Source organism: Macaca thibetana, chromosome 6, assembly GCF_024542745.1.
Source record: "Macaca thibetana thibetana isolate TM-01 chromosome 6, ASM2454274v1, whole genome shotgun sequence".
NCBI classification, from domain to species: domain Eukaryota; kingdom Metazoa; phylum Chordata; class Mammalia; order Primates; family Cercopithecidae; genus Macaca; species Macaca thibetana.
Window position 1 is genome coordinate 38,990,456 of NC_065583.1, and position 24,605 is coordinate 39,015,060.

The 24,605-nt window shown below is 43.3% G+C and overlaps 1 long non-coding RNA gene across 1 annotated transcript in view; it reads right to left on the reverse strand.

Moving 5' to 3' along the window:
• Positions 1-3,485: 3,485 nt before the first annotated feature.
• The window catches only part of LOC126957264 (uncharacterized), a 325,970-nt gene continuing 304,850 nt past the window's right edge, over positions 3,486-24,605 (reverse strand). The window contains exons 4-5 of the long non-coding RNA XR_007726701.1: positions 4,680-4,769; positions 3,486-4,337 (exon numbers count right to left, since the gene is read on the reverse strand). This is a non-coding gene — a long non-coding RNA (uncharacterized LOC126957264). The remainder of the gene's footprint in view (positions 4,338-4,679; positions 4,770-24,605) is intronic.

Genomic DNA, 24,605 nt, shown 5'->3' on the forward strand with positions numbered 1-24,605 from the left:
TTGTAGATGCTCATGGCTGAGTGGAGGGTGTCCTCTTGTGGCCCAAATAGAAAATTACCTGAACTGCAGTGACCTCACTCTCAGCCTTAACAGTTTGCCAAACATTGAATTTTATCTGCCTGACAAAAGATCCAGGGAAACGGGATGTTCACCATTCGCCCGATCTGGTCCACTGTAGAGGAAGGGCCAAGGGTCTGCTCAGAGTGAGATGCGTCAAATACTTGGCCCAAAAGGTGTCCAAGGACCGCAGAAATTATTTGTTCTCATGACTTTGGGATTTTGTAGGTTGGGAAGGTGTCTTAGAAGAATAGTCTAAACCCAGATACTCACAAAATTCTCTATTGAAGGATACACCTTTGACACATGAGTTAGAAGTAAACAATCTCAAAGCCTTGGAAACACCATGTGACTAAGAAGGGACCTTAGAATGGCTTTGAACCATGTTTGGATTTGTTCCCTGAACTTTCCTGAAACGAGAAAGCTGGCATCATGAACTGTGGGCTAGTGTAAGAACACTGGAGCAATTGTCACCAGCTCCGTCACCAACCAATCTGGTGCAAGCCAGTCCCTTCTCAGGATTTAGCAGCCGTTCCAACACCGTTCTGTGATTCACTGCCACCTACCGCTCAGGCCCGGAATGAGCAGGATTTGGTAACCAGGACACAGGGGCAGTGGAGCGGCACTTCTCAGAGTTTGGCTTGTATTAGAATCACCTTGAAGGCTTGTTAAACTGTAGATATAGGGGCTTTACCCCCAGAGATTTGACTCAGTAGAATTGGGGTAGACCTGAGAATTTGCTCTTCTAGTAAATTCTGGGTGACACCAATGTTGCTGGCCAGAAGATGCCTCTTTGGATAACATTTGTAATTCTCCTACCACACACTTGCTGAGCTTGATTATTAATCAGTCACATCTGTAAGTGATCAAGAGCCACTAATGCAGGATGTCTCAACCTGGGCCCGATTGATATTTTGACCTGGCAATTCTTTGTTGTGGGGGTAGCTTGTCCTGCACATTATAGGACTTTAGCAGCATCTCTGGCCTCTACCTACTTGATGCCAGTAGTAGCCACTTCCCCCAGGTTTTGATAATTAAATATGTCTCAGACATCACCAGATGGCCCTGGGAGGCAAAATTCTCCCATTTGAGAACCACCTGTCTAAAAAGTGGGACTATTTTCCTCTTCCATTTGACAGACTGTGAGGGTATCTTCAAGCATTGCCTTACCTAGGATACTGACATATAATAAGCTCTCAGTTGTTTGTGTTTAAACAACAGAAAAAAATAGACTACCTATCTTGAGTGCTTAGTATGTGTGAGTTACTGTGCTAACACTTTTTGGTATGTAATCAATATTTTTTAAATCTCTGATATATTTTACATTCTTGTTTTTGTACTTAGTGTGTATCTTACCTTTACAGCAGATCCTAATTTGCAGTAGCCTCCTTTCCAGTGCTCCAGAGACATGCAGCTGCCACACTGGATCCTGCAGGGCTAGACTCTGAGCCCAGATTCTGCCTCTGCCCAAATGGCTTCCAGCCTTTAGATGTGAAACAACACGTGCCAATTTTACTTCAATGTCCTTCCATTCCTGTCCTTACTTCAGCTATTTTATCAGACTCACATACCTATTCATGTACTTTGCAATCAGTCCTTGGAATAGTTCCACATAGTTTAAAATAAGGTCTGCAGTTTTATAAAATTTATCAAACAGCAGAATACCTCATCTGGTGGCCAGACTGTGTTGACTATTATCATATTTTAGTTCTGAGAGCTTTTCAAGGGGCTGTTTTCCAAAAACAGTCTGTGTTTATGCATGCTAATCCTATCCAATGCTAATCACTGATGCACAAGTTCAATCACACTCTCCCATTTTTTGGTTTATCTCACAATATCCAGGAGTGTTCTTCTCCATTCAGAGATTCTGCCTTTTCATTAGTCCTATGTGATGTTTCTCCCTGTCATTCCTCATGTTATCCTTAGTAAATGTTTCTGATCACTTACGGAACCAATTATTCTCTAGAAAATTTGCAGTGAACCCTTTAGTCTTACCACATTTGTTCATTCAAATTTTACAGGCAAGAAAATCAAGATAGACTTAATTACTAAGGTCAACCTTTAAAACCTTTAAGTATTATGCCAATAAAAAGTAGTCACGAGTTAACCCTAATGAAATGTTTCCTGTGAGCCATGCCCTGTGCTCAGCTCTTAACATGCATTGTTTACTTATCCTAATAGGCCTATGAGGTAGGTGCTGGGATGATCGCCATGTTAGAGGCAGGGTAAGAAGGCACAGAGAACTTAAGTAACTTGCCCAAAGTCACCCAGCTAGCAACTGGCAGGGCTGGGGCTCATATCAAACTGTGGATGATGATATAGTTGGTCCTCTAACCTCTATACTCCATTGCCAGGAAAGATGATTTACAAAAGTTCTTGTTAGGCCTTCTCTTGATGAGGAAGAATATATATATACATATATCTCCTGGTATTCTAGGAACTGCCTCTGAAGCAAGGTGCGAAGACTTCTTAGGATGCAGTGCTTTTGACTTGAACAGGGGGCTGAGTTCCCATCAGAAGCTTGAACCAAGATGTCACATCAGAAACCTTCAGAATCCAGTGCCAGGAGAGCACCGGGTTCAAGAGTGAATGGGAGTATGGATGTGGAAGTGGCAAGTGAAGATGATTCCTTCAAGAAGATAGGCTACAGCAGGAGAGAGAGAGGAAGGATGGGAACTGAAGGGAGGCAGGGCTTAAGGGAGGGTTGTGCTTTCTCTGTATTAATTTGCTTTGTTAACTACTTGAGCATATTGCAATGGTGATGGGGGAAAAATTAAGAGCTGAAGGCACAGGAAAGCATAGGGGGGCGGATAGAAGCTGAATCAGCAAGGACCCTGAAGAGTCTGCTCACGAAGACATTTGAAGCTCATGTCGGGAGACATGTTTGCTGGGTCTGACAACAAAGCCTGCTCATATCTGCATCACTCTCTGGCTTCCCACTATCACTGCCTGACAATCTACGGCTATCAAAGATTCCCAGAGCCAAGTGGCTTGGAAGCTGTTTACAGTCAGAAACATTTTCCCTCCACTGGGCACCACTTCTTATCCTTTTAAGTGAGGAAATACAAAATGCATGATATCAGAACATATATCCTGGGGCAGCCCCCTATGTAGGTGATATGGTTTGATGCAAAGGACATTAATCTGCTTCTTCCTAAAATAGTTCCCATCAGCTTTCCTCAGACCTTGAACTATTCTGTTGGGATTACCTTCCTAAAGTGTCCTGTTAAAATACAAACAGGTCAAAACGATCTCGAAAAGGACACCCATGCTCATTGCAGCGTTATTCACAATGGCCAAAAAGGTGAAAGCAATCCTGGTGTCCATTGACAGATGAATGGACAAATAAAATGTGGCATATACGTACAGTATTATTCACCCCTAAAAGGAAGGCAATTCTGACACACACTACAACATGGGTGAACCTTGAGGACACTATGCTAAGTGAAGCGAGCCACCACAGAAGGACAAATACAGTATGATCCCATATATAGGAGGTACCTAGTCAAATTCAGAGGCAGAAAGCAGAGTGGTGGCTGCCAGGTCTGGGGGAAGGGGAATGGGAAGTTACTGTATAGTTAAGTGTGGAGTTTAAACCTAGGAGGATGAAAAGAGAACCGGAAACGGATGGTGGGGATAGTTGCACAAGAATGTGAATGAACTTAACACCACTAAACTAACCGTACATTTAAAATGGAGAGGTTTATGTTATGTGTATTTTTCTGCAATTAAACAAAACACTGGGTGATTTAAAGGGGCTGCCTGATCAATACCCAAACTATTATTAGTTTGGCTCAGCTTTCCTGTTAAGGCCACTTTGCCCAGAGCAGGACTCTAAGGAGCCAGGGCTGGGAGGAGCTGGAGATGGAGAGGTGACAGGCATGAGGACAGTAATTCACAGGGCGCTGGAATGCGTTTTGACAAAGGCCAGGTGTCGGTTCCCGTCCTGACCTGCAGGGGGCACTCCGTTGAGTCCTGGGAAACAGGAGGAGAACGGGAAGCCTAGAAAGCCCTGGGAGCTCCTTGAGCGACAGGGAAGCCTCTGTCTACCCGGACTTTTACTGAAGCCGCCGGCGTCATGATACTATACAGTGGTTATTCTTAGGCCCCGAGAGTCAGCAAAACCGCTTGTTTGGAAAACCTTCTCCCGGGTCGCCCCTCGCAGTCTGTGTAAGGGGGGGCCCCGCCCCTCCGTGTCCCGGATGGGTGTGAGGATGGCGGGGCCGCGCCCCCTGCTGGCCGCCCGCTCAGCTGCGCCGTCGCCGCCTCCGCCATCAGCCCTTGGGAAAGAAAGCCATTTTGGTCACAGGAAGCAACGTTTTCAACTTCTCTCATTAATGAGAAAGCCAGAATTGTGATACTCGAATGGGAATACTCGAGGAAGGAATAAATTACATTTCCATGCAGCTCCGGCTCGAGTCCCAAGCTGAACAGATGCTATTTTTATCAAATACTTTCTATTCTGTGACGTGCTCTGCCAACTTTCTATTATTAGACAAATCAGGAAAAGTCTGATTTCTCTCCCTTCTGCCTTCTCCTTCCCGCTTTTGTGGGAGGGTGGTGGTTTGGGTGGAGACTCTGTCCTGTCCATAGAAGGTAAGTGACAAGGAAATGGCAGCCACCTTGAAAACTTGCCTTGATGCCAGCGTGTCCCAGAAATGTCCTTTAAAATGACATCTCATCCAGACGTCACCCCATCCCAGATGGCATAGCTGATGGAACAGGAAAAAATACATATTTTAGAGTATTTACAGCATCTTTTTCCCCTGCCCCGACTTCCTTCCTGTGAAGGAGGAATTAGTCTTCACTAGCCAAGTTCTGGAGTATTTCTTTTTCCTTTTTCTTTTTTTTCTTTTCTTTCTTTTTTATTTCTTTCTTTTTTTTTTAATTGAGATAGTGTCTTGTTGTGTCGCCTAGGCTGGAGTGCAGTGGCGCCATCATAACTAACTACAGCCTTGAATTCTTGGGCTCAAGTGATCCTCCTGCCTTAGCCTTCAAAATGCTGGGATTACAGGCGTGAGCCATTGCACCTGGCCCTGGAGTATTTCTTGTGCATAATAAGGGAAAATGTGAGAAAGAATTCTGAATTGTACCATGGGTAGGATAGGTTGATGGGTCTACCTAAGAGAAGGCAGGGAGTTACCTACTAAGGAAAGCAGAATGGATCAGAGGGCAAGAGAGAGAATAAGAGAAATGAGCCAGGGATGAGCTGGGTTTGGGAGAATTCAAGAGATAAATTAAGGAGGACTGAAGTAGCAGCTGGGCTGTTGATATGGTTTGGCTGTGTCCCCACCCAAATCTCATCTTGAATTGTAGTTCTCATAATCCCCACGTGTTGTGGAAAGGACGTAGTGGTAGGCAATTGAATCATGGGGGCAGTTACCCTGTTCTGTGAGGGAGATGCGCAAAGGGAAAAGAAAAGACACACACACAATACCTTTAAGGGTAAGCAACCTTTATTCCATGTAAATGGCAATGCAGATATAATAAGCAAATGATATAATCAAATTGCAATGAGAAGGGGAGAAGGGAGAAGATATACATAGAAAGAGAGAGAGAGAGAGAGAGAAAGAGAGAGCCTGGACTACTGGGAGGCTAGAAGTTAATGGCAAGGGGATGCCAACTTTCGCCCCACTTCTCCCATCAACATAGACTATATATATACACACACACTCACCAGACGATGGAGGATTCATCACCAGATCAGAAGCAACAGCCTGGGCTCCGGAGTCGGCCACTCATCCATGAACAGATGAGGAGAGGTCTCATGAAGCTTCGGCATGGTCTGGGACCCTAGCTCTTTTTGTAATGAGTTACTTGGCATGAGGCCCAGTCACGAGGTCCCTTCATGACTGGACTCAAGGAACACAAAAAGGTCAACTTGTTTTTGTAATTGTTTGTTGTTTTTCAATAACTAACGTACAGGAACAGATTTCTCCGAAACCTTCTGGAAGAATGTCTCAAGGGGCTCATGCAACCTGTTCCAGGACTTGGTGACCATTGTTTGTGTCCACGTTCAATTGAGTTCAAATTTAAGATTTAACTTTTCCTCCACACACCCCCATGCTGTTCTTGTGATAGCGAGTGAGTTGTCATGAGACCTGATGGGTTTATGAAAATCTTTTCCCCTTTGCTTGGCACTTCTCCTTCCTGCCACCATGTAAAGAAGGATGTGGTTGCTTCCCCTTCCTCCATGACTGTAAAGTTTCCTGAGGGCTTCCCACCCCTGTGGAACTGTGAGTCAATCAAAACCTCTTTCCTTTATAAATTACACAGTCTCAGTCAGTTCTTCATAGCAGTGTGAGAATGGACTAATACAGAGGTCATGAGGAGGACTTGAGAAAGAGACAAGAGAAGAGGATTCTTCAGAAATGTTGGTGTTATGGATGGAACCCAAACTCCACCCTTTGGCGTTTTTAAGAGATTTCAGTAAAGACATAAATTGGTTTAAAAACTGTGTTTTGTTCAGTTCCCACCTATTGACGAGTTGATGGGTGCAGCACAGCAACATGGCACAAGTATACATATGTAACAAAAACGTTATGCACATGTACCCTACAACTTAAAGTTAATAATAAAAAAAAAAAAAAAAAAAAAAAAAAAAAAACTGTGTTTTGATCAAGCATAGTGGCTCACTCCTATAATCCTAGTACTTTGAAGAGGCCAAGGTGGGAAGATTGCTTGAGGCCAGGAGTTTAAGACCAGCCTGGGCAACACAGCAAGACTCTGTCTCTCAAAAACAAATTAAAATTAGCCTTGTGTGGTGGCATACACCTGTAGTCCCAGCTACTCAGGAGGCTGAGGTGAGAGGATCACTTAAGCACAGCAGTTCATGGCCTTAGTGAACTGCTAAGTGCATGATTGTGCCATTGCACTCCAGCCTGAGCAATACAGCAAGACCCCCAACTCATAAATAAATAAATATGTTTTGTATGATGATCTGGTGTTTATTCAAAGCAGCCTGGACTACTGGGAGGCTAGAAGTTAATGGCAAGGGAATGCCAACTTTCACCCCCCTTCTCCCATCAACATAGACTATAGTCCAGATATTTTAAACTAGTATCCTATAGGGTAGCTGGGTATGGACCCCAGAGGCATTTTATTTGGCTAGTTGAGGCATTTTATTTGGCTAGTTGAGAGTTAAATTTTTTTTGAACCAACAATTGAAAATTGGGATTTCACATTTTAAAAGCCTGCATTTCCTTTCCTACTTCTTTTGAAAAAAATGGAAAAATTTAGCAACATGAGGCCCTTATTACCACAAGGCAAAAATGGGCTCATGCTTTCTATTTAACCTCAGTGCCCACCCCTCACATAAGGCATGTATATGCATGTATACCCGGCCCACTGCCTCCATTTGCAGGTGTACCTTGGAGATATTGTGAGTTTAGTTCCAGACTGCCATGGTAACGCAAGTATTGCAACAAAGTGAATCATACAAATTTTTGGTTCCCAGTGCATATGAAAGTTTTGTTGACACTATACTGTAGTCTAGTAAGACTGCAACAGCATTATGTCTAAAAATGTACATACCTCAATTAAAAGTACTGCTAAAATAATGCTAATTATCTGAGCCTTCAGTGAGTTATAATCTTTTTCCTGGTGGAAGGACTTGCCTTGATGTTGATGGTTACTGACTGATCAGACTGGTGGTTGCTGAAGTTTGAGATAGCTGTGGCAAGTTATTAAAAAATGACAGTAATGAAGCTTGCCATGTCAATGGACTCTTCCTTTCACAAAATTTTTCTCTGTGCCATTTTTGATAGCATTTAATGACAGCAGAACTTCTTTCAAAAGTGGAGTCAATCCTCTCAAATGCTGCTTCTTCTTTATTAACTAAGTTTATGGAATATTCTAAATCCTTTGTTGTCATTTCAACAATGTTCACAGCATCTTTACCAGGAGTAGAGTCCATCTCAAGAAATCACTTTCTTTGCTCATCCGTAAGAAGCAGCCCCTCTTTCATTCAAGTTTTATCATGAAATTTGTATTAGCGTTCTCTAGAGAGGCAGAACTTATAGGATAAATGTATAAATGAAAGGGAGTTTGCTAAGGAGTATTGATCATGCGATCACAAGGTGAAGTGCCACAATAGGCCATCTGCAAGCTGAGGAGCAAGGAAACCAGTCCAAGTCCCCAAACCTCAAAACTAGGGAAGCTCACACAGACACACCCAGGAACAATACTTTGCATCCTTCAATCCAGTCAGTGAACACTCAATATTAGCCATTACAAGATTGAAACAATTCAGGCACATCTTCAGGCTCCACTTCTAATTCTAGTTTTCTTTCTGTTTCCAGCACATTTGCAGTGACTTCCTCTAGTGAAGTCTTGAACTCCTCTAAGTCATCCGTGAGGGTTAGAATCAACTTCTTCCAAACTCCCACTAATGTTGATATTCTGACCTCCTCCCATGAATCATGAATGTTCTTAAGGGCATCTAAAATGGTAAATTCTTTCCAGAGGGTTTTCAATGGATTTTGCCCAGATCTATCAGAGAAATCACTATCCGTAACAACTATATAGCCTTCAAAAATGCATTTCTTAAGTAATAGGACTTGAAAGTTGAAATGACGACTTTTTTTTTTTTTTTTTTTTTTTTTTTTTTTTTGAGACGGAGTCTCGCTCTGTCGCCCAGGCTGGAGTGCAGTGGCCGGATCTCAGCTCACTGCAAGCTCCGCCTCCCGAGTAGCTGGGACTACAGGCGCCCACCACCTCGCCCGGCTAGTTTTTTGTCTTTTTTTTTTTAGTAGAGACGGGGTTTCACCGTGTTAGCCAGGATGGTCTCGATCTCCTGACCTCGTGATCCGCCTGTCTCGGCCTCCCAAAGGAAATGACTTCTTGATCCATGGACTACAGAATGGATGCTGTGTTAACAAGCATGAAAATATTACTCTCCTTATACATCTCTGTCAGAGCTTTTGAGTGACTAGATGCATTTGCCAATAAGAAGTAATATTTTGAAAGGAATCCCTTTTTTTTCCTGGAGGAGTAAGTCTCAACAGTGGGCTTAAAATATTCAGTAAACATGCCACAAACAGATGTGCTGTCATTCAGGCTTTGTTATTTCATTTACAGAGCACAGGCAGAATAGATTTAGCACAATTCTTTGTTTTGAGACAGGGTTTCACTCCTGTCACCCAGGCTGGAGTGCAATGGTGTGATCTTGACTCACTGCAACCTCGGCCTCCCAGGCTCAGGCAATTCTCCTGCCTCAGCCTCCTGAGTAGCTGGGACTACAGGCACACTTCACCACACCTGGCTAGTTTTTGTATTTTTTTGTAGAGATGGGGTTTCACCCTGTTGCCCAGGCCGGTCTCAAATTCCTGAGCTCAAGTGATCTGCCTGCCTCGACCTCCCAAAGTGCTGGGATTACAGGCATGAGCCACTGTGCCTGGCCTGGGTTTAGCATAATTTGTAAGCGTCCTTAAATTTTCTGTATGGAAAATGAGCAATTGGCTTCAACTTAAAGCCACCAGTTGCATTAGCCCCTAATAAAACAGTCAGCCTATCCTTTGAAGCATTGAAGTCAGGCATTGCTTTCTCCTCTTGAGCTATAAAAGTGTTAGATGGCATCTTACTCCGATAGATTGAACATTGAAATTCTGTTGTTTAGTGTAGCCACCACCATCCATAATCTTAGCTAGATCTTCTGGACAACTTGCTGCAGCTTCTACATGAGTGCTTGCTGCTTCACCTTGCACTTTATGTTGTGGAAATGGCTTATGTCCTTAAATTTCATGAACCAACCTCTGCTAGCTTCTAATTTTTCTTCTGTAGCTTCCTTACCTCTCTCAGCCTTCATAGAATTGAAGAGAGTTAGGGCCTTGCTCTGGATTAGGCTTTAACTTAAGGGAAGGTTGTTACTGCTTTGATCTTTTATCCAGACCACTCCAACTTTCTGCATATCAGCAATAAGGCTGTTTTACTCTCATATCATTTGCTCGTTCACTGGAGTAGCGCTTTTAATTTCCTTCAAGAACTTTTCCTTTCCATTCACAACTTGGCTACCTGTTTGGCACAAGAGGCCTCTATTTTGGCCTGTCTTGGCTTTTCCTCATGCATTCCTCACTGAGCTTAATCATTTCTAACTTTCGATTTAAAGTGTGGGATGTGCCACCCTTGCTTTCACTTGAACACTTAGAGGACATTGTAGGGTTATTGATTAGCCTAATTTCAATATTGCTGTGTCTCAGGGAATAAGGAGGCCTGAAAAGAATGTGAAAGATGGGGAATGGCTGATTGGTGGAGAAGTCAGAACACACAACATTTAGCAATTAACTTCGCCATCTTATATGAGCACAGTATATGGCACCCCAGAATGATTATAAGAGTAATGTCAAAGATCACTGATCACAGTTTACTGTAACAAATATAATAATAATGAAAAAGTTCGAGATATTGTGAGAATTACCAAAATATGATCCAGAAACAAAAAGTGAGTATATGATGTTGGAAAAATGGCACCTAAAGACTTCCTCAATGCGGGGCTACCACGAACCTCCAATTTGTAAAAAAAGATAATATCTGCAAAGTGTAGTAAAGCAAACTGCAATAAAATGAAGCATACCTGTCTATTTTCTACCATCTGGTAATGGCAGACTAAATTCAGACCTACTGTCCTGCTGAAGACAATTAGAAAAGTGGGAAAAAATAAAAATAAGATCTGCTTGAAAACATCAGAGTTAAAAAGATAATGAAGAATCACCAACGAAGATCTGGAGAAAGATGGGTATTCAAGGAGGCAAGCCCAATAAGTGGGCCTCTTTTCCCCTTGGGACATTTGCTGCTTCTGGGAATGACAACTAAGAACTGGAGAGATGGTCAGGCATGGCGGCTCACACCTGTAATCCCAGCACATTGGGAGACCAAGGCAGGCGGATCATTTGAGGTTAGGAGTTTGAGACCAGCCTGACCAGCCTGACCAACATGGTGAAACCCCATCTCTACTAAAATACAAAAAAAAAAAAAAAAAAAAAAAAAAAATTAGCCAGGTGTGGTGGTCGGTGCCCATAATCTCAACTACTCGGTAGGCTGAGGCAGGAGAATCGCCCAGGATCCCAGGAGGCAGAGGTTGCAGTGAGGCGAGATCATGCCACTGCACTCCAGCCTGGGCGACAGAGTGCAGAGCGAGACTCCCTCTCGATTAAAAAAAAAAAGAAGAACTGAAGAGACTAAGCAGAACCTGGGCAGCTTTGCGTGGCCACATGAACACAAGTTGGAATCCAGTGCTCACCAAAGGAGAGGGCAGACATACAACCCCCCATGGCAGGCTAGGACCCTGAAAGTCTTCATCTTGAGACTGAATGAAAAAATTAGCCCAATGTGGTAGCATGGTGGCATGTGCTTGTAGCCCCACCTACTTGGGAAGATCCCTTAAGCCCAAGAGTTCAAGGCTGCAGTGACCTATGTTTGTGCCACTGGACCTATGTTGTCAAGCCTTGGGCAGCAAAGTGAGACCCCATCTCCAAAAAAATTTTAAAAAGAGAAAAGACTGGATGACTTGGATAGAAGTAGATGAGATTTTGTAGGGCCTCAGCTGAGATCCAATTAGCTTAATTCTTCAAATTGGATAAAGGTGATCCCAGGTCTTTGCCTCCCCAGGTACCTTGCAAAAGCAAATATAAATACAGTCGACCTTTGAACAACATGGGTTTGAACTGTATGGCTCATTCTTACATGGTTTTTTTGTTTGTTTGTTTGTTTGTTTGTTTTTGGAGACGGAGTCTCGCTCTGTTGCCCAGGCTGGAGTGCAGTGGCCGGATCTCAGCTCACTGCAAGCTCCGCCTCCCAGGTTTACGCCATTCTCCTGCCTCAGCCTCCCGAGTAGCTGGGACTACAGGCGCCCGCCACCTCGCCCTGCTAGTTTTTTGTATTTTTTAGTAGAGACAGGTTTTCACCGTGTTAGCCAGGATGGTCTCGATCTCCTGACCTCGTGATCCGCCCGTCTCGGCCTCCCAAAGTGCTGGGATTACAGGCTTGAGCCACTGCTCCTGGCCTGTTTGTTTGTTTTTTGACAGAATTTCACTCTTATCACCCAGGCTGGAGTGCAATGGCACGATCTTGGCTTACTGCAACCTCCGCCTCCCAGGTCCAAGCAATTCTCCTGACTCAGCCTCCTGAGTAGCTGGGATTACAGGTGCCTGCCACCACACTGGCTAATTTTTGTAGTTTTAGTAGAGACAGGGTTTCACCATGTTGATCAGGCTGGTCCCGAACCCCTGACCTCAGGTGACCCGCCTGCCTCAGCCTCCCAAAGTGCTGGGATTACAGGCATGAGCCACCGCACCCGGCCCATACATGGATTTTAAAAATAAATATAGTCAGCCCACTCTTCTCTAGCTATGAAAGTCCTAGATGGCATCTTATTCCAATAGAAGGCTGTTTTGTCTACACTGGAACTCTGTTGTTTAGTGTAACCACCGCCATCCATGATCTCAGCTCGATCTTCTGGATAACTTGCTGCAGCTTCTACATCAGCACTTGCTGCTTCATCTTATACTTTTATGTTATGGAAATGGTTTATTTCCTTGAACTTCATAAACCAACCCCTGCTGGTCTGCAATTTTTCTTCTACAGCTTCCTTGGCTCTCTTAGCCTTCATAGAATTGAAGAGAGTTAGGGCCTTGCTCTGGATTAGGCTTTGGTGAATTCTGCATCTGCAACCAAACATAAATATAGAAGACAGTAGTTGCAGGATGCCAAATTCACTTATATATGGAGGGCCAACATTTTATATCCATGGATTCCACAGGGCTGACTGTGGGAATGAAAGCTACATGGATTTTGTTATCTGCAGTAGGTCCTGGAACAAATCCTGCTGTGGATACTGAGGGATGACTGTACTCTCAGGAGGAATATAACACAATAAGTTTTACATTACTTCAACCAACAACTTTTCATATATAATTTTAGCACACAAGAGAATAACCAGGCACATAAAGAAATAAGAAAACACGAGATCCAGTAGAAACAACTACAGTAGAAACAATCCCACAGAACTCCAGTTAATGGATTTATCAGATACATACTTTAAATTAATTATGTTTACTACATATTATCCTTACTACATAAGGAGATAAAAGACAATATCAACAAATTTGGCAGAGGACTGAAAACTTTAAAACAAGGTGAAAAAGATTTAAAAAATAACCAATGAGAAATTTAGAATTTAAAAATGTACTAACGAAAGCGAAGAGCTCAGTGGATGCTCTTTACTTGGTTTAACAAAAAAATTATACACAGCTGTAGGGAAAATTGATGAACTGGAAAGTAGATTAGAAGAAAACATCAGGATGAAACATGGAGAGACAAAAGGATAGCAATGCTACAGAGAGGAAGAGATATGGAGATAAAATGAGAATTAAAATTTCAGAAGGAGAAGAGAAAGAGATGGTGCAGCACCAATATTTGAAGAGAAAATAGTTGAAAAATTCCCAAAATTGATTAAAGACAACAAGCCACAAATCTCAGAAACCCTGGGAGCTGCAAGCAGGAGAAATTTTTAAAAGCCCCACCTAGGTGTATCACAATAAGATAGATGAAGACAAAGGAAAAAACAAGTTACAAGCGGCTGTCATTACTTGAAAAAATGTAAGAGACTGTTAGCTTACCTCTTGATAGAAACAATGGAAACTAGAAATTAGTGGAATTTAAATGTCTTTGAAGTGCTGAAATAAAGTAACTGTCAACTTTAGAATTCTATGTCCAGTGAAAATAGCCTTCATTAATAAAAGTGCAATTAAGACATTTTCGGGATTCTTTGCTAGCATCAAATACTAAAGGATGTTCTTTAAGCAGAAGGAAGATGATTAAGAATAATAGGTTATACAGATGCAGAAAGAAATGAGGTCCAGCATGAAGGTCTATTTGAGGAAATCTAAATAAATTATACCGTATGAAACAATATAACACACTGCTGAAGATTTAAAAAATTAAAATATATTAAAAGTGCATACAAATCAGGAGAAGAAGTAAATGAATTGCAACGTTCTGAGGTCCTTGTATTTAGAGGAAGAAATGAAAGTACCAATTAACACTATTAGCCTTTGCTAACTTAGAGACGCATACTGTGATCTATAGGAGAACCTCTAAAAGACTACTAAAAAGATATGCAACTTCCAAAACAATGGAAGCAAAAACAATATTTTCCAAAAGCAGGCAAAAAGTGAGGATAAAGAGAACAGAGAGCACGTGGGACAATTGAAAACAATAACACGCTATATTTAAATTCAAATATATCAGTAATTACACTAAATGTAAATAAAATAGTTCAATTAAAATCAAAGATTGAATTGGATAAAAATCTGCATACTGTTTATAAGAAACATACCTAAGACATTTGTATTATAATGTTGAAATTAAAGAGTGGAAAAATATAAATATTAACAAAAATATATTAATGTTATCTATATTAATATTAGACAAAGTAGACTTTAAGGCAAAAAGCATTATCATAATGATAAAAAGTTTAATTCATGAGAAAGTACAATGATTATAAAACTTGTACACATAATATAGCTTCAAAAATATAAAACTAAGATTGACAAAACTGAAAGATGTGAACAGATACATGAGTAAGAATATAGATTATTTAAACATGATTAGCAAACTCGACTTAGTGGACATGGACTACTACATCCAACAATTATAGAACTCATGTTCTCCAAATATGACTCTCTACTTTCCAAGCAAATAATAGGATTGAAATTCTGCACCTCATTTTATGTTGTATACCCATATGACTCGCTTTGGCCAATAAAATATGAATAGAAATAATTACTAGTGTATTAGTAAACATATCTTCTTTTTTTTTTTTCTTCTCAAAAGCAGAAATCCTTCAGTCCAGTTCCTTGAGTGAGGATGATACAGAATGGAGCTTCCCAACCCACCTGCAAATGGACAGACATGCCCATCTGTGAGTGAGAAATGAGCCTTTGTTATTTTAAGCCACTGAGATGTGGGGATTATTTATGATCACAGTCGTGTCACCCTTTTTTCTATTAATACACATAGAAAAAAAGATGGGCTGTTTTCCAGGCACAGAGGTGAGCCTGTTTTGAAAGAATATGGTATAATACAGTCCTGGTGAGTTCACTGGCTTATGTCCCAGGGAGATGGGCATAGGAATTGTGGCTGAGGCAGAGAAAGCAGCTCCCAAGAAGAGCTTATGAAGATTGGCTAGAGGCAAGTTTTAAAGGGACATGGATTTCACAGTAAATATTGGATATTTACTGGATATATCCTACAAGTTGAAGGATCTCCAGAAGTTGGTGACTGACTTGACTACTGATAAGAACGGAGATGAACCAGGAAGAAGCTGATCAGTGTGAAAGGGTGGAATTAGGTAGAGAGCTACTACCAATGAACACATTACAGGTTTTGTTTTTGTTTCTCACTCTCTAGAGGTAGACATTATTAAGAATTTGGTGAGGGCCAGGCATGGTGGCTCACACCTGTAATCCTAGCACTTTAGGAGGCCAAGGCAGGTGGATCACAAGGTCAGGAGATCAAGACCATCCTGGCTAACACGGTGAAACCCCATCTCTACTAAAAATACAAAAAATTAGCCGGGCGTGGTGGCGGGTGCCTGTAATCCCAGCTACTCAGGAGGCTGACGCAGGAGAATGGCGTGAACCTGGGAGGCGGAGCTTGCAGTGAGCCGAGATCACGCCACAGCACTCCAGCCTGGGCGACAGAGCGAGACTCCGTTTTTTGTTTGTTTCCTTGTGTTTTTGTTTTTTTTTTTAAAAAGAATTTGGTGAGAATTTCTCCAGCAACTGCATGCACATGCAAACACACACACACATACACACACACACACACACTAATTTAAAAAAACACACATTGCATCAATCATATTCTACCTGCAATTCTGAAAAAAATTCCAGTTGATAATATATCCATGGTTGTTTTCCATGTTACTACAAAGAGATTTGCCTTTCTTGGCCAGGCGTGGTGGCTCATGCCTGGAATCCCAGCACTTTGGGAGGCCGAGGCAGGCAGATCACAAGGTCAGGAGATCAAGACCATCCTGGCTAACACGGTGAAACCCCGTCTCCACTAAAAATAAAAAAAAAAATTAGCCAGGCGTGGTGGCAGGCACCTGTAGTCCCAGCTACTCCGGAGGCTGAGGCAGGAGAATCAATTGAACCCGGGAGGTGGAGCTTGCAGTGAGCCAAGATCGTGCCACTGCACTCCAGCCTGGGTGACAGAGAGAGACTCCATCTCAAAAAAAAAAAAAAAAAAGAGAGTTGACTTTGTTTTTTATTGGCAGCTTAGTATGCCATAGTACCACTGTATCACAGTTAGGCAACCGTTCTGTTGACACTTAGGTTGTTTCCACAATTGCAAACAATTCTTCAGTGACCAACCTTGCAAATACTATCCAAGCATTTCAACATCTTCTTTCTGCAGGCAATAAGACCAGCTTTGCCACCATTCTAATGGTAAAAATTTTAAGCTGGGTAACAAAGAAACACAACCAGGCCAGCTATTTGAGGTACTAATTTTTGGTTAATGGGTGACTGCTGGGCTTCAACTATGCCCAGAATGGTGTTTCAAACATAGTGGGCACTCAGTAAGTATTTGCTGAATGCGTGAATGAATCAACAACTGAATCCACATCCACTATAGACGCTTGTCAGGCCTGCCCCGCCCCCATTTATAATAGGATTTTTCAACCTCAGCACTATGGACTGTTGGGGCCAGATAATTCTTTGTTATGGGGAGCTGTCCTGAGCATTGTAGAAAGTTTACCAACATCCCTGACCTCTACTCACTAGATGCCACTAGAACAACCCCAGATGCAACAACTAACAATGTCTGCAGAAACTGCTAAATATCCCCGGGGAGAAAAAACACTCCTGATTGAGAACCACTGATTTATAATACGGGTTGAAGTTGACTAAGGGCAAAGGCCCTTTATGAAAACAACTAACTCTAGGCTGGGCACGGTGGCTAATGCCTGTAATCCCAGCACTTTAGGAGGCTGAGGCCAGCGGATCATTTGAGGTCAGGAGTTCGAGGCCAGCCTGACCAACATAGAGAAACCCCGTCTCTATTAAAAATACAAAAAAATGAGCTGGGCATGGTGGCACCTGTAAACCCAGTCATCTATCCATCCATTTATCCACCAATTCCTCAAATGCCTATTGAGCACCTACTGTGTGCCAGGCCTGTAATCCCAGCTACCGGGGAGGCTGAGGCAGGAGAATTGCTTGAACCCAGGAGGCAGAGGTTGCAGTGAGCCGAGATCGCACCACTGCACTCCAGCCTGGGTGACAGAGTAAGACTCCATCTCAAACAAAACAAACAAACAAAACCCCAACTAACTCTAAAAAGGTTGATCCTACTTCTCCCTGATCCTCTCATGTTATGGTGACCTTTTTTCCCTGGGTCTTCACAGTTTTTTCATAGAGATTCTTGGATACCTTATTTTTGGTTTGGATTTCTTTCCTCCAGGGCTATCTTCCCTGATGCCTCCCCCATCAACTAGGTCAATCCTCATTATACATTGTTAATCTCCATTATTCATTCTCTAATTACCGAATATCCCTCCTTGGTGTGGAGGAAAAAAAATACTAAATTTGAATTCAACTGAACGTGGACACAAACAATGGTCACTAAGTCCCGGAACAGGTTGTGTGAGTCCCTTGCGGCGTTCATCCAGCACTGTTTCGGAGAAATCTCCATTTCCATCTACTCCTATACGTTAGTTATTGAAAAACAACACGCGATCACAAAAACAAGTTGACGTTTTTGTGTTGCTTGAGCCCAGTTGCGAAGGGCCCTCGTGACTGGGCCTCATGCCAAACAACTCGTTACACAAGAGCTAGGGTCCCAGACTGTGCGAAGCTTCACAGGCCTCTCCTCGTCTGTGCACAGACAAGTGGCTGACTCTGGAGCCCAGGCTATTGCCTCCTGGCCTGGTGATGAATCCTCCATAGTCTGGTGAGTATAAATATATATATATATATCCTTCTTCCCTTCCCACTGCAATTTACTTATTCTATCATTTGCTTATTATATCTGCATTGCTATTTACATGGGATCCAAAAGTACTGTGTGTGCCTTTTCTTTCCCCTCACACGTTTCCTGCACAGAACACTTAGTGCTTATCAGTGTTGAATTCTTACATTTGTTGGATTAATTATTAAAAGTGTATCCATAATCTGTTTCCCTCTCTCATCTTCCTAGAGGAGGACATCACTAAGAATTTGCCATGGAACATGCCATTTTTTGCTCACTATTTTTATTTCTAGCACCTAAAACAAGGCCTCGCACACAGTAGGTGCTCAATGGGTATCTGAGGAATGGCTGGATGAATGGATGGATAGATGGCATCCTATTATCAGTCAGCAATAGCCAGCCCAACGGTACAGCAGACTTCACAAATTGTTCTTGTACCTTCTAAAACAATTTTGAAAAACAATGTTACAAATACCCACATTTAAACATTTATGTTAATTTTCATCATTAAGTTTATATGGTTTCAAGAGCTAAATTTCTAATATATTGTAAAGTTGGAATTCAAAAATTAACTGTGGGCTGGGTGCGGTGGCTCATGCCTGTAATCCCAGCACTTTGGGAGGCCAAGGTGGGTGGATCACCTGAGGTCAGGAGTTTGAGACCAGCCTGGCCAACATGATTTAGTAGAAACCCCATCTCTACTAAAAATACAAAAATTAGCTGGGCATGGTGGCAGGTGCCTGTAATCCCAGCTACCCGGGAGGCTGAGGCAGGAGAATCTCTTGAACCTGGGAGGCAGAGGCTGCAGTGAGCCAAGATTGCACTATTGCACTCCAGCCTGGGCAACAGAGCAAGACTCTGTCTAAAAAAAAAAAAAAAAAAAAAAAAATTTAAACTGTGACATCATTCTTTAAGTGTACCTATTAATCTGTTATTTCTTTTTTTTTTTTTTTTAGACTGAGTTTTGCTCTGTCACCCAGGCTGGAGTGCAGTGGCATGATCTCAGCTCATTGCAAGCTCTGTCTCCTGGGTTCATGCCATTCTCCTGCCTCAGCCTCCCAAGAAGCTGGGACTACAGGCACCCGCCACCACGCCCAGCTAATTTTTTGTATTTTTTTTTTAGTAGAGATGGGGTTTTATCGTGTTAGCCAGGATGGTCTCGATCTCATGACCTCGTGATCCACCCGCCTCGGCCTCCCAAAGTGCTGGGATTACAGGTGTGAGCCACCACGCCCGGCCTTAATCTGTTATTATTTCTAATATTCTCTTTGATTTGCTTCCACAGTTCTGTCCCTCAATATTCAAGGGAGGAAAAGCAAAGTGGTTAAATTAAAAAATACCTAATTAATCATTAAAAGAGGCTGAATTAAAGTATTAAAGGAAGTTCCTAGTTTGGGGACTTTGAGATTTTTATACTTGGGGCAATGTCACCTTAGTAAGATTTGTGAAAAGTGACAGGTATGGTTTCCTTTCATACAGTTGGGGAAGGATTATGAACACACACACGTGCAAACCAGGTTTAGGAAAGAGTAGCTGCAGAAATGAAGAACCTGGAAACTGATTCTCTAAAAATAATCCTTGGTGTGGCCCGCCTCTTTGGAAAGCCTTGAAGACCTCCATCTGGGGTAATGCAACCTAGTGACCTGCAGAGGGCAGTGTTGGACAAGCTGTTGGCTCAATCTCTCTGTCTCTTTCTCAGGGTAGTGGAAAGTGCAGTCCAGCTTGGATACGGTGGGAACCCAGCCTGGGCCACCCAGCCCAGTCCTCTCTGGTGTGTGTGTTTGCGTGGTGAATTATTCACAGGAAAATGGCTCCAACGAGCATGGTGGCCAGAGACTCCGTCCTGTACCTAGAATCAGGGCCTGGGACTGTAAACAGATGAAAACCTCATTTTCTCACCCCTTCAATAACTGGATTTGGGACAGAAATCAAGGATTGAAGTTGTGGGTCTGAATCAAGCCCAAGGGTTTTGTTTTCCCTCCTATGAAGTGAAAACAACAGTGAAATGTCAACAATTCACATCTTCAGGAGACAGTAGGGCAAAGTGGCCAAGAGCTCAGACAGTGGGGAGTTCCCATCCCACTCTACCCTCTCCAAAGGTTAGGTGAGGAGCCTTTCCAAACCTCAGCTTCCCTGGATATCAAATAGGAGCGATCTTACCCACCTGGCAGGGGTGTTGTAAGGATTAAATGCGAGAATGCAGAAGTACTCTGCAAATTAAGGACATTCAGCAAGAAAGATCCTAGCAAATAACAGTGATAATGGTGAAGAGGATGATATTGAATTGGCATCTTGCCAGGCATGACATTTTCAAAACTTTCCATTCATGTCTGAAGAGGAAGGATCAGAGGCGAAAAATCGAGCTGTTTCAATGTCGCAAGTTTTACAAGCCTAGGAGCCACAGGCAGAAACAGCCAGGGCAGAAGGCAGAATCAACACATTGAGAGCCTAGCTCTGTGGCGTTGCCCACACCTGCCTTCCAGTGTGGGGGCTCCCATCCTGGTGTTGATTAGAAGATCTTTGCATCTAAAATAGTGTGTATGATGACTGTACAACACGACCACCAGACTCAGAAACACCTGCATCAGACATAAAAGTAAGGACTTCCTTCATTACACTGATCCTCTGAGAAACCTCAAAGGGTAGCAGAATTGAAGAAAAATGTTAAGTTGGACACATTGCTTGGATGTACTGAAAGTAAGGCTCGGAGCAAAACCCACTCCCTTCTGCCTCATATTGGGAAAGGTAACAGGGACTAGTGCACAGAGAGGAATGGAGAGAACTCGGATGAGATCATTGTCCTTTCACCTGGCAGCTGTCCAGCCCCCAAATAGCTTTTGTGTCCAGTCCAAAAATAAGATCACATGAGAGGGGGAGAAATAAATACACAGTGCTTGTCCTTGGCCTTTCTGTGGGCATACCAGTGTCAGCTGCACTTGTAGGGACCCAAGTGCCTCATGACCCACTCCGCTACCTTCCTCTCTAGGATCCCCAAGGCTGGGAGGCCAACCTACTAGCAGGGTGGGTATGGTGTGTGGTTTCACTCAGCTCTTCTCATGGGGTTCCTCTGAGCTCCATTCATACCAGAAAGGGAGCGGGAGAGAGAGGACAAGTGGATCCAACAGCCTTCGCTCCAGGGGAATCAGGGCATCGCCTCCTTTTCTGGGAGGACACTCCCTTCTGATGGTGAATGGGAACTCCCTTCCTCCTGCAGCAGCCTGCCTGCAGCCGTCCTGGTAGAACAGTGTGGACATTGCAGAAGCTGTCACTGCCCCAGAAAGAAAGCACCCCAGAGCCAAGGCAAAGAGGTGAGTGCATCTGTTTCTGCAAAGGGCTCAGATTGCTACAGACTTTCTGCTTGACTTCATGCTTGTGCTCAGCATGAACGTTCTCCCTCACCCACCCCTTCCTTTTCTCCTCCCTGATCTGGGTCTGTGGCAAGCTTGAGTCTATGTGATGAATGCTAGAGTGAAATATTCCTGTACTGCCTTCTCTCATTCAAAGTCAATTTACTCCCAGCAAGAACGGGGTAGGTCTAGTTCTCAGTGGGGAAGCAGGAAGTGGTTCCTACTAAGTGAATTATCTTTGCTGAGATCCAAGAAGACGTTTACCAGGAAATCATTAGACAAATCCCATTACAGTAGACTTAATGCTTCATTTTAAAAAGCACTGCATGAAATAGAAAATAAAAGGATGCCAGCTGATTCTTTGTTGTTGGCAAAAAGGAAAAAAACAAAAATGGGACATGCAGAGCCTCTTTTTCCCCAACACCTCCCTTTCCCATCTCTTCCTGATTGCTTAGAGCCCTGTAAAATATACGTAACAGATCCAGGAACTCCTTTCTCTGGTTGAAAACAAGAGGAATAAAATCAGGGGTTTGGGGGAAATTGCTCTGTACGCAGACTTCAGAGACAAAGAGGAGAAACAGATTTTGCAGCCTCGGTCTCCCCTCTAATGCCTCCGCATATCACATGTACCTATATCCATTTAGGGATATGGATAGATGCCACTATCACTTCCACACACAAACTGTTATCCTGGAGGCAATCTGCCCCTGGGCTATGGACTACAAATACCCATGCTAAGAAGCAACCAACAAAATTCTGGTAGGAACAAAGTAATTGCTTGAATAAGTCAGAATTCATTTAGTAACCATGGACTGAAACCCAGTTTGAAGAGACTTAGGCAAAAAGAGGATTTTTTTTTTTTTAACTCATGTGCCTGAAAAAGCAAGGTTTTGGTATAGTAAGATCCAGGGGCCTAGATGATGCTTGGCTTTGCCTCCCCTGTGTCCTTATGTTTCCAGGAAGACCTGCCCATTGCAATGGCCAGAGGGCTGCAGCAGCTCCCAGCTGACATCCTACTAGCACAGCGCCGTACAAGAACAGGTGCTTCCCTTTCTAGTTCTAGCTAGAATCTCAGGCTCAATCTCATAGAACCAATGTGGGTATTGTGCCCATCCTTGCCGTGGGTGTGGAGTCATTCGCATCCCCAAAACTTCATGGACTGAAAGCAATGAAGGGGTGTTTCCCCAGAAATGATCAGAGTTCTCGTCGCAGGACAAAGGGGGCTAGATGCAGGGTGGCTGAAGTCAATGGTTGCCACTCTATGTCGCTTTTTTTGCAATGGTCTAGATTGACTCAAAGCTTATCTGATAGCAGCTCCTCCCTCTTACATGCCATAAAAATGTATTAGTGACAAAAGTTCTCATAGGAAGGATAATTATTAGTGGAACAAGTGACTAAAAGACTCCATGGCATGTTACTCCTAGAGATCCCTGAGAGTAGGAAAGATACAAGAAGGGTGGTCTGTGGCTTAGCCCCCAGACCATGCACCAGGTCCAGACCCACCTGGGCTCCCAAATTGCCCATGCTCACATGGGTCTCCCTTCCCTCTCACCCACCCTTGCCCCCAGTTCTGTCTCCCTCTCCTCTTCTGCTGTGAACTCATCTTGCCTTGTGAGGGCCCGCCTTGGTGCTGCCTCCCCTCTGAGGCCTTATCTGGCCCTTCCAGACTGTCCTGCTGTCCCCATTCTCTGAATTAGAACGGCATTGACTGTCAGGATTGCAGTTTACTGTTTACATGTTCCTTAAGAACTTCACGTATCTTAGTTTCTCTCACAGCTTGAATTCTCCATTCTTGGAGGAAAATTAAGTTTCATTCCCGAGCCCGCTAGTATGTGGTAGCTAATACATACTAGGTGCTTAAGTGCATCCAATTAATTGGCCAACAGAAAATGAGTCTTCCTAAATAGATTAGGGAGAATGGATGGATTACTTGGGGTCCTTAATTCTCTTTTTCTTTCTTTTTTTTTTTTGAGACAGAGTCTTGCTCGGTCACCCAGCTTGGAGTACAATGGTGAGATCTTGGCTCAATGCAACCTCTGCCTCCCAGGTTCAAATGATTCTCCTGCCTCAGCCTCCTAAGTAGCTGGGATTACAGGCACCCACCACCACACCTAGCTAATTTTTGTATTTTTAGTAGAGACAGGATTTTGCCATATTGGCCAGGCTGGTCTCGAACTCCTGACCTCAGGTGATCCACCCCCACCTCGGCTTCCCAAAGTGCTGGGATTACAGGCATAAGCCACCATGCCTAGCCTTGAGGTCCTTAATTCTGACTTTAGAAGTAATATAATAACCATAGGAAACACAGATGGTATGCTGGAGTTCCTACAGGCATCATCTCAGGTAATCCTCACAATGACCCTACGAGGCAAGTACTGCTATTATCCCATTTAACAGATGGGTAAACCGAGCCTCAAAGAAATGAGTTACTTGTCCTAAATTACACATGTAGTAAGTGGTGATGTGGGGATTATAACGCAGGATGCCACCTTCTCATTTTCTATTCCACTAATCATTTACAAATCTATCAGTAGAATTTCCTGCTGCCTGAGTTTAAAGAGCAAAGGGTACAGGTGATTGGTCAGAGAGCAGGAAGAAGTACATATATTTTAGACCCCTCTTCTGCCACCTGGGTGCCCAGTACCTCTACTGGGAAGTTCTTATTAGATTCTACCCAGGGGTGAGGGGTCACTCCCTGCCCCAGAGCCTACAGGAATGTCAGGGATTTCACAAAAAGAGGTGCCTCTGGGACTCTGCAGAGAGTAGGGTGTTTTTTAATTAAATGGGGGTAGGGTGGTCTTTGTGGGAAACGTTGGCTAGAGGGTAGGCTTTAGAATTTAAGCTTGCCCCTTGGGCTGCCAGTCAGTGCAGTATGGCCCTGCCCTTTCTCCTACCCCCCACCAGGGTGACCAAGCTGGGGCCCTCCCTCAGAGGGTGGCTGGCAGGATTTGGAAGGCAACCGCATTCTGATCTCAAAGAAAACCAAAATCTTGAGAATATAGTGGCTTGTACCATCTATGCCCCCATATCAAGCCACTGGACTCTTGGCTGATGCAGTCATCTTTGTGCTGGCAAAACTTTTGGTTGAGGTGTATCTTGTTTCTTTGATGCACACCGGCCTATTCATATAGCTACGTATCTTGGAAAGAGCAGATCCTATTGATTTACGTCATTTCCTTTATCTTTACCATATCCTGCGGCAGTGTGAAAGAGCTGGTGTTCGCACCTTCC